Raw genomic sequence first — 9973 nt, 5'->3', positions numbered from 1 at the left:
AATAGAATTCAAAGAGCAATGGTTGCCAACAATTTGTTATTTTTATGAAGTGCCATTTTAGTTAGAAATAACACACTGACCACAAACAGTCCCCCAGCTAGCTAAAAGCCACTTTCCAAATGGGGCAGTTCCTCCAGTTACTCCCCTGTATTTTAACACAGCTTTGCTTTTAGCAGAGGGAGAGCTGAGGATGCAGCAAGGAAAGCAAAGGGTGTTCCCCCGTTTCTTAAGGGATTTTCAAAATTCCATCATTTCCTACATGTTGCTTTCCCATCTTTTTTTAGCTAAGGAGGCCTGGCTTGGGGGCTGCTTTTGGTACTCATTAAGTCTGCTTTTTAATTGGCATTAAGGATCCCTTTGTGCCCAGGAGCTAAACTGCTGCATCCGCATCGCTGCCATTCCCCGCTGCTCTGGGAAACAAAAGGTGTAGCCTGGAAAGCAAACCCACTGCTGGCTCTCTGGCACTCAGCCACCCAGGCACTGCACAAGTGATGATCATAGAGCTTTTTTTTTTTTTTTTAATTTTTAAATCCAAGTTAAGTGCATTAGACGTTTTTAACACATTAAAATAGATAAACATTAAAATAGAACTCCTCAAGTGTTCTTAGAAGTATTCCTGCTCTTCCTGTATTTTTTTTTTTAATTTCTCCTTTGATATTTTCCCATTTTCCAGCTGATTTAAAATCCAAGACCCAATTTTAAGAACAGAGCCTACATTAACAGCAGAAATACCAAAGCACACATGGGTGGCACAGACACACACAGGAAATTCTTGTGTCACACTAGGCTGAAGGCTGAAGCCCAAATCCTTGGATTTATGTACAATCCTATCATCAGTCCTCTGCTGTGCACTATCTGGACTCCCCTTTCAGAGAAATAAACATTCAAAAAGCTCTTTATTGGGAATTATTTTGTTCATATTCAAACTACCAGGTAAAACCAAAACCAAACAAATCCCAAAACATTCATAAATTCAGGATTAAAGACACATCAGAAATGAAGGCATTATCTTATTTTCCAAATATATATATATTCAGGATTAAAGACACATCAGAAATGAAGGCATTATCTTATTTTCCAAATATATATATATATGTGTGTGTATATATATATATATATAACCAGAGATACATACACGCATACACCAACATGCATGCATATCCACATGTGTGTAAAAGAGATCAAAAAGTAATTCCCATCAATTTTAGATTTCATTTGGTGCTTTCAAATTCAATTCCAAAACAATAAGATGTCTTGTGATATAGCTGAGTAAATTGATAATAATTTAAAAAAAGGTAGCATGTGATGGATATCACGGTACATTGTCACCTATGTGATTTAGACTAACAGTAATCTATTTTAGTTTCATTATATGAGGGCACTTTAAATGCTCATGTAACTAAATTTAAAGACTACTGAAGACCTGCAGGCAGTCAGGTTGTTTCCATGACATGCTGCAGTTACCTACTGCAGCTGTCATACCTGAGTTAATTTAGGCATTTCTGTGAAATACAGACCTGCTTATTGTAGAGAAAGAGAGGGTATGGCCAGAAACAAACTGCTGACACTACTCTCAGTTCTAGAAAATGCTATTTCGGTAACCAACAGCCCCCCACTGGCGCTCAGACAAAAGCAGACAGCCTGATGCAGGTAGCCATGTTTCTGAAAACACAAAGCCTCCCAGACTGTAAACACCACTAAATAAAGAAGCAACTCCAAGACACATAAACCACTATTTTTAAAATAAATTACACTGCTTCAGAGGAAGGACAATATTTATCTTTGCTGTTTATCTTCTCCACACCTTTGCTATCATAAATCCCCTTTGTTGGTAAGTTCCTGACAAGTGAATCATCCTTACACTGTCCTAAGAAAAGCACTGAAATATTATTTGTTAAGAACTGGATTTCCTGATAGTTAAAAGTTCAAAATGAGGCAGTGTGATGTAGGAATGCAGCCTTAGGTGAACACCGCACAGGAAACTATGTGAATTTGTTCAGGAAAGTACCATCCCTGCTGTGCTCACCCAAAAAAAGACTCCCCAGAGTATTCATCCCATTTGGGAGGCAGGGAATACGTATGTGCAGACCTTCTCCTGGGCATATTGCAGAATCTGAGCAACTCTTTAACAGTAGACAGTTGTCACTTGCATTTCAGCCTAAAAATGAAATACTATCACCCTCCTCTCTCATTCTTCAATTGCCCACATCTCCACGTGGCCTTCTTCAGTGTACTGCTTGGCCTTTCCATCTCTAGATAAATAATTCATCTTAGTCAATGCTTGCTGTAAATATATGGAATGTTATCATTTACCTGTCTTAGACACCAAACCAAAACAATTAAATTCAAAATATTCAGGCCTCAATATTCGCTTGGACAAATATTTAAACACTTTTTCTTTTCTTTTCTTTTCTTTTCTTTTCTTTTCTTTTCTTTTCTTTTCTTTTCTTTTCTTTTCTTTTCTTTTCTTTTCTTTTCTTTTCTTTTCTTTTCTTTTCTTTTCTTTTCTTTTCTTTTCTTTTCTTTTCTTTTCTTTTCTTTTCTTTTCTTTTCTTTTCTTTTCTTTTCTTTTCTTTTCTTTTCTTTTCTTTTCTTTTCTTTTCTNCCTGAAGTTTGATTTGTTAGGAGAAAAGCAACCAAGAGGAACAGAAATAGAGACTAGAACTAGAAATAGAATTCAAAGAGCAATGGTTGCCAACAATTTGTTATTTTTATGAAGTGCCATTTTAGTTAGAAATAACACACTGACCACAAACAGTCCCCCAGCTAGCTAAAAGCCACTTTCCAAATGGGGCAGTTCCTCCAGTTACTCCCCTGTATTTTAACACAGCTTTGCTTTTAGCAGAGGGAGAGCTGAGGATGCAGCAAGGAAAGCAAAGGGTGTTCCCCTGTTTCTTAGGGGATTTTCAAAATTCCATCATTTCCTACATGTTGCTTTCCCATCTTTTTTTAGCTAAGGAGGCCTGGCTTGGGGGCTGCTTTTGGTACTCATTAAGTCTGCTTTTTAATTGGCATTAAGGATCCCTTTGTGCCCAGGAGCTAAACTGCTGCATCCGCATCGCTGCCATTCCCCGCTGCTCTGGGAAACAAAAGGTGTAGCCTGGAAAGCAAACCCACTGCTGGCTTTCTGGCACTCAGCCACCCAGGCACTGCACAAGTGATGATCATAGAGCTTTTTTTTTTTTTAAATTTTTAAATCCAAGTTAAGTGCATTAGACGTTTTTAACACGTTAAAATAGATAAACATTAAAATAGAACTCCTCAAGTGTTCTTAGAAGTATTCCAGCTCTTCCTGTATTTTTTAATTTCTCCTTTGATATTTTCCCATTTTCCAGCTGATTTAAAATCCAAGACCCAATTTTAAGAACAGAGCCTACATTAACAGCAGAAATACCAAAGCACACATGGGTGGCACAGACACACACAGGAAATTCTTGTGTCACACTAGGCTGAAGGCTGAAGCCCGAAGCCCAAATCCTTGGATTTATGTACAATCCTATCATCAGTCCTCTGCTGTGCACTATCTGGACTCCCCTTTCAGAGAAATAAACATTCAAAAAGCTCTTTACTGGGAATTATTTTGTTCATATTCAAAAAACCAGGTAAAACCAAAACCAAACAAATCCCAAAACATTCATAAATTCAGGATTAAAGATACATCAGAAATGAAGGCATTATCTTATTTTCCAAATATATATATATGTGTGTGTGTATATATATATATATAAGCAGAGATACATACACGCATACACCAACATGCATGCATATCCACATGTGTGTAAAATAGATCAAAGAGTAATTCCCAATTTTAGATTTCATTTGGTGCTTTCAAATTCAATTCCAAAACAATAAGATGTCTTGTGATATAGCTGAGTAAATTGATAATAATTTAAAAAAAAGGTAGCATGTGATGGATATCACGGTACATTGTCACCTATGTTATTTAGACTAACAGTAATCTATTTTAGTTTCATTATATGAGGGCACTTTAAATGCTCATGTAACTAAATTTAAAGACTACTGAAGACCTGCAGGCAGTCAGGTTGTTTCCATGACATGCTGCAGTTACCTACTGCAGCTGTCATACCTGAGTTAATTTAGGCATTTCTGTGAAATACAGACCTGCTTATTGTAGAGAAAGAGAGGGTATGGCCAGAAACAAACTGCTGACACTACTCTCAGTTCTAGAAAATGCTATTTCAGTAACCAACAGCCCCCCACTGGCGCTCAGACAAAAGCAGACAGCCTGATGCAGGTAGCCATGTTTCTGAAAACACAAAGCCTCCCAGACTGTAAACACCGCTAAATAAAAAAGCAACTCCAAGACACATAAACCACTATTTTTTAAATAAATTACACTGCTTCAGAGGAAGGACAATATTTATCTTTGCTGTTTATCTTCTCCACACCTTTGCTATCATAAATCCCCTTTGTTGGTAAGTTCCTGACAAGTGAATCATCCTTACAGTGTCCTAAGAAAAGCACTGAAATATTATTTGTTAAGAATTGGATTTCCTGATAGTTAAAAGTTCAAAATGAGGCAGTGTGATGTAGGAATGCAGCCTTAGGTGAACACCGCACAGGAAACTCTGTGAATTTGTTCAGGAAAGTACCATCCCTGCTGTGCTCACCCCAAAAAAAGACTCCCCAGAGTATTCATCCCATTTGGGAGGCAGGGAATACGTATGTGCAGACCTTCTCCTGGGCATATTGCAGAATTTGAGCAACTCTTTAACAGTAGACAGTTGTTACTTGCATTTCAGCCTACAAATGAAATACTATCACCCTCCTCTCTCATTCTTCAATTGCCCACATCTCCACGTGGCCTTCTTCAGTGTACTGCTTGGCCTTTCCATCTCTAGATTAATAATTCATCATAGTCAATGCTTGCTGTAAATATATGGAATGTTATCATTTACCTTTCTTAGACACCAAACCAAAACAATTAAATTCAAAATATTCAGGCCTCAATATTCGCTTGGACAAATATTTAAATACTTTTTTTTTCTTTTTTCTTTTTTCTTTTTTTTTCAGGTTTCTTGCACATTTAGAGCAGCTAGACACATGAAAATATCTTAACACACTGAATATTTAGCACAATTATCAGTGCCTGGAAGAAAGCTTCATCAAAAGGTGAGCATTTAAAAGCACTTGTAACTGGAACAGTAGCTTTTTATGGAACAGTGTGACCTTCTCAGGCATGTTTTGAGAAGATGACTCTTTTTAATTGATTGTGAAAACAGATAATTGCATATTGAACTGTCCACTAACTATAAAATTACATTTCATCACTATATAAAATGGCAAACTTTAAACTGCTTCGTAATTGAGGGGGGTAAAAAAGCTTAGAAAATGAGTGTATAATTTTCAGACTTAATTGAGCCTGCAAAGTCTGAATGCATTAGGATGAAAAATATACTGAAACTGATCTACACAGTATGAAATTATTTTACAGGATTAAAAGAACAGTGTAAACATGAGCACTGTCTTCATGCACAAGGTTAATGTAGGTTTTGGATGTTTAGCATCTAAGATATTTCTTCAGCATAAAGATTGTAAAGGGATGCATTTGTCTTGTTTGTTGACAAGGGATGTGTTTATAGTGTTTGTTGATTTTATACCTTATTTTCAGTGTCTAAGGAAGTACACACTGCATTTATCTCTCTTCAACTGAGCTGTAAGATAACAATTAGTATTTTGAGGGATTAAGTGCAGACTGAGGAATTAGTTTATGGATGTAGCTACTTTGATGTAGTACTGTTCACACATCATTCTCTTTCCGGGCACAGCAAGAACTGAGCAGCAGAGAAATGGTGCCTTTCTTTGAAAAGCCCAGGCTGGCTTCCAGAGGGATTCTGCCAGGCAAGCTCCCTTGTTTGACCTTCTCCTAGGGCTCCCACCGCCCCTGAAATGACTCCTCACAGCTAACACCACCAAACTCACTCCCACCTGTAGCCAGCATCCTGTGACACTGCTCTGCCTCCAGCCTCGAGTGCTCTGCTTTTCTGGGTTATTGTTCTGACTGGTTCAGATGAGTTACTCCAAACATGAACTCAACAGCTTTTTAAATATATATCTCAAGTGACAGGTGAATATTTCACACTCTTTACTTTAACAAAGTCTTGAACAATCTGTCACAACAGTGCCTTAATAAATGTTGAATTGGTGACAGACATGTAGAAGCCAATTCATGTTAACCACACTTTTCAAACAGGACTGGTCAAAGCCTGTCAGAGCAATAACATTTTGAAAACATATCACTTAACATTTAACCATTCAACTAGTCATCATTAAGGCAGAACCATCAGCCACTTTGCAATGGGAAACTATAGGAAATCACTACAGAATGACTCATCTGTATGGAGTAGAAAAAAAATTATAATTTGACCATGGCCTCCCAAACATTTTCTGACACTGAAAAAAGGGCAGGCTGCTGTATGATCACCCGTGGCAAGGACTTTGGTGTCCTCCTTTGATACACAGGAGGTAGGACACAGTGTAAGGACAAGGCCTTGCTTTAGATAGATAACTGTGCTTTCCCACTGACAGAATTCAAATACTTGGCATGTTTCAAATGTTATGGCTTGGTCTCATCATTAGCTTTTTGCTGCTATTATGTATTAATTTATGAATTTACTTCTCTTTTTATATACTTAAGTAGTTCTGAGAAGAGTGAACCTCAAGGAACACGCTCTGCAGAGGTCAGCACAGAACCCAATCCAATGCACATCAAAGGAAAAGAATTCTGAATGCTTTGGCCCCATCTCTAAAAGAAAGTTTCAGATCTCTGACAGACGTTAGTATTCAATCCACATCTCGTGTTCAAACCTGCACTTTGAAAATTTGTCCCAACTTTGCCACAGACTTCAGTACCCAGATCTAGGCATTGTTGACCAGATAGAGTGGACTCAAATGTGACACCATGTCTGGATTACAGAATGGTCTGCCCCACATGCCACACACTGATAAAGTACAAGATATCCACTCCGTGCATTAGTGATCCTTTACCACAAAACCTATCCCAAGCATGGAAAATGCTTCATTTAGAACATAAACCCACAGGTCATTTAATAGCAACGTGAGACAGAAATCATTATCAATTAGTAATGTTACTCCCTGAACTACAGATGCCTACCTGTCAGTGAAAATCTTCTTATGAAGTCTACATCATCATTTGTGGTACTAGATTTTATGTGCAGGATTGACTGTTTTAAAATGCTTATTGTAAATATTTTATATTGCTCTCAACCTGATAACACAGTGACAGGGAATGCTAGTCATGCAGGATGCCCTGGAGGGGTGAAAATAAATGACAGCTCTCACCCTAGTGCTGTGCTTTGAAGGGACCCTACTTAGCCAGATAATGCTATGGGACAATTGTGGTTAAATCCCAAGAGAGTTTTTGGAGTGTCATCCACAGGAGCCTTGATGAGCGCGGAAGTAATTAGTTCCAGATGAGCACACAGGCACATAACCTTAGAAAGGTCTGGTTGCTTTCACGTTAGGCGAGAAAAGCCATTTCTGCCTAGCAGCCAGGACAACATGCTCTGGAAAGAGGAGAAGGACCTTCTTCATTGGTTTGGTGTCAAGCTATGGGTGTGTTTTGGAGCTGAAGGATGGAGCTGCTCTCACTGCCTGGGAAAATTATGGGTGTTTGCTGGATAGCTGAAAAATTCCCGTGAAATACTATGCAGAAGTTTCTCTGTTTTACAGGGCAGTCCTCTGAGGCTGCTGCTTAGCAGCCCAAGACTTGGCTTTCCTACAGGTGTTCACAGTGTGCCAGACAGTTCCCAGGAGCACACATAAAGCTCTCTTGGGAGGCTTTCCTAAAACATCTAATCTAAACACCACTATTGCTGCACTTTTATGTATATCTTTGTGTGTTCTGGCACCTGATAAAAACTCCATTATTTTCAATGAGCGAGTGTCACCTGGTGATACCTCAGCTTCCTCTGAGGAGGTGCTTTTGCAGAGTTCATCCTTGGGTTATGTATGGGCTTTTTTTTTTTTTTTCCCCAGAAACTCCAGGAAAGACATCTGAAAAACACTCTTGTGCATCTCGTTTGGATTTCTTCCCACTACACAAGGTACTAGCTGAAGCCCAGCTGTTCTCGGAGAAGTGACGGCTCAGCAGCTGAACTCCTGTTGTGCACTGGACAGTAAAAGCACCAAACAAATGCCAAGTATTGATGGAGCAGCTACAGGTTCATTGTTAAAAGGACCACTACTGACTACTAAATGCCATCAGATGGTTAAGGACAGCCAGTTATGGTTTAATGGCTCCTCTTAGGATCCTGGGAAACTAACTTGTAAAAAGCATCAGGGGCCCACTACATTGCTTTGTTTTTAACTAGCCACAAAGGCATTTAACTGAGCACGCCAGAGAGTGGGCTCTCTGATACAAATGGTTCTGGCTGAGCAAGACACACTTGGTGCAGTCTCTCTTACGGAGAAAATAATTCCATCTGCTTGGCTGCTTGGCCCTTGGCGCAGGTTACATGGGTACATTTTCTGCAGTCACGGTGGGGTGCTGCAGTTTATCACAACCTTCTAGAAACTTTATCTATCCACAGTCACTGCACACAGGTTATCCAGTGATAACCACCTTAATCACTATTGCTGACCTGAGATTCAAATGTGTGGTGAAATGGCAATGCTTTCTGGATCAGCGTGATCCTCAGTGGAAGGATTTACTTTTTCAATATTTAAATTTAGCGCCTGTTTTTAAGAAATTTGCTAAGCACTGTGATGATTCTGCAATATAGAGTCAACCAAGACCATTTCTTGCATACTATAAACTCATATTTTAACTATAATTAAGCTGCAATTTTTGCCATGTTAATGGCATTGTGGATAGTGTGTGAGAGACCATGTTTTTTAAAGAAATTTTTTGGCTCTTACTTATACCTACTCTGATCAGGATAATAATGGAAGAAATACTCAATTCTGTGCTCCATGCAAGCATACCACAGAAGACAGAAGCAGTACTTCTTTCTAATGCTAATGGAACAGTCCATCAAACCTTGCTTTCCAGCTGTTTTTGGTAGACTATGAAAAAGGATGCTCACTGCTGCAGATCTGATGACACTGACACGCTTCCCTACCACAAACCTTCCTACTGTGTTGAACAGTTTAAATTAAGCCTTCATCCATGGCTTCCCAAGTGCAAGGGAAGCCATCAATGTATTCACTGAATGGGTTGTCATGTGCTTTAGTGGCAGGAACCAAATGTACATAGCACAGAACAAGTTAATGTTCAATGGACAGGCCCCAGTTACCGCTTTACACCAACGTTGGCCTAACCTGCCACTTCTGGGTGAGCCAGCATCCATCTTTCCTGGACTTGCGGTGCTGCTTTGAGAGCACAAATCACTCCCTATCTACTCCTACACCTCTGTCAAGCTGAATAATTCGCTGACTACTGAAAAGGCAACCACTGTTTTTTCCCCTTCCTTTATTTCTTTTCCTCAGAGTGCCTAAATCAGCCCTGACTACAAAAAGACTGTATAATCTTGGTCACACACAGTCAGTTTTATACTCTGGGTAAAGCACAAAACCATGTCCTTACACACGCTGCTCATTGGAAAGCACAGCCTGAATGCAGAGTCCTTTCCAATCTGGGAATTCTGGGAATCCCTGCTGGGATGGGAGACGGTACCTGCTGAAGACCTTGCCATAGGAGAGGGTGGTGAGAGCACATATCAATGCAGTGGACTCAAATGCCTCTCCCAAAATGCTCAGATGGCTCCTATCAAGTTGACACTAGGTGAACACCTGTATCCAAGTCCTCCATTTGGCTCAAAAGCAGAAGACATTTCTTGGGAAGTACAGAGTGTCAAGCAGGTGCTTTAGTATCCTCTTCTCATCACTTGTATGCTCATGAAAATCTCTAAAATATGTATGCTAATTTCTTCACCTCCCAAGCAACACATCAAAGCCATTTTGCATACACACATTTTTAGCTAAGACTACC

General features: G+C 39.3%; 1 protein-coding gene across 2 annotated transcripts in view; it reads right to left on the bottom strand.

Moving 5' to 3' along the window:
- Positions 1-9973, bottom strand: part of LOC114060604 (ethanolaminephosphotransferase 1-like) — a 62127-nt gene that overhangs the window by 11160 nt on the left and 40994 nt on the right. The gene's annotated exons all lie outside the window — the stretch shown is intronic.

The sequence above is a fragment of the Empidonax traillii genome, unplaced genomic scaffold (assembly GCF_003031625.1).
Source record: "Empidonax traillii isolate 1590-97213 ecotype Southwest subspecies unplaced genomic scaffold, ASM303162v1 scaffold281:size1424471, whole genome shotgun sequence".
NCBI classification, from domain to species: Eukaryota; Metazoa; Chordata; class Aves; order Passeriformes; family Tyrannidae; genus Empidonax; species Empidonax traillii.
This window is presented reverse-complemented; position numbering and strand designations above follow the sequence as displayed.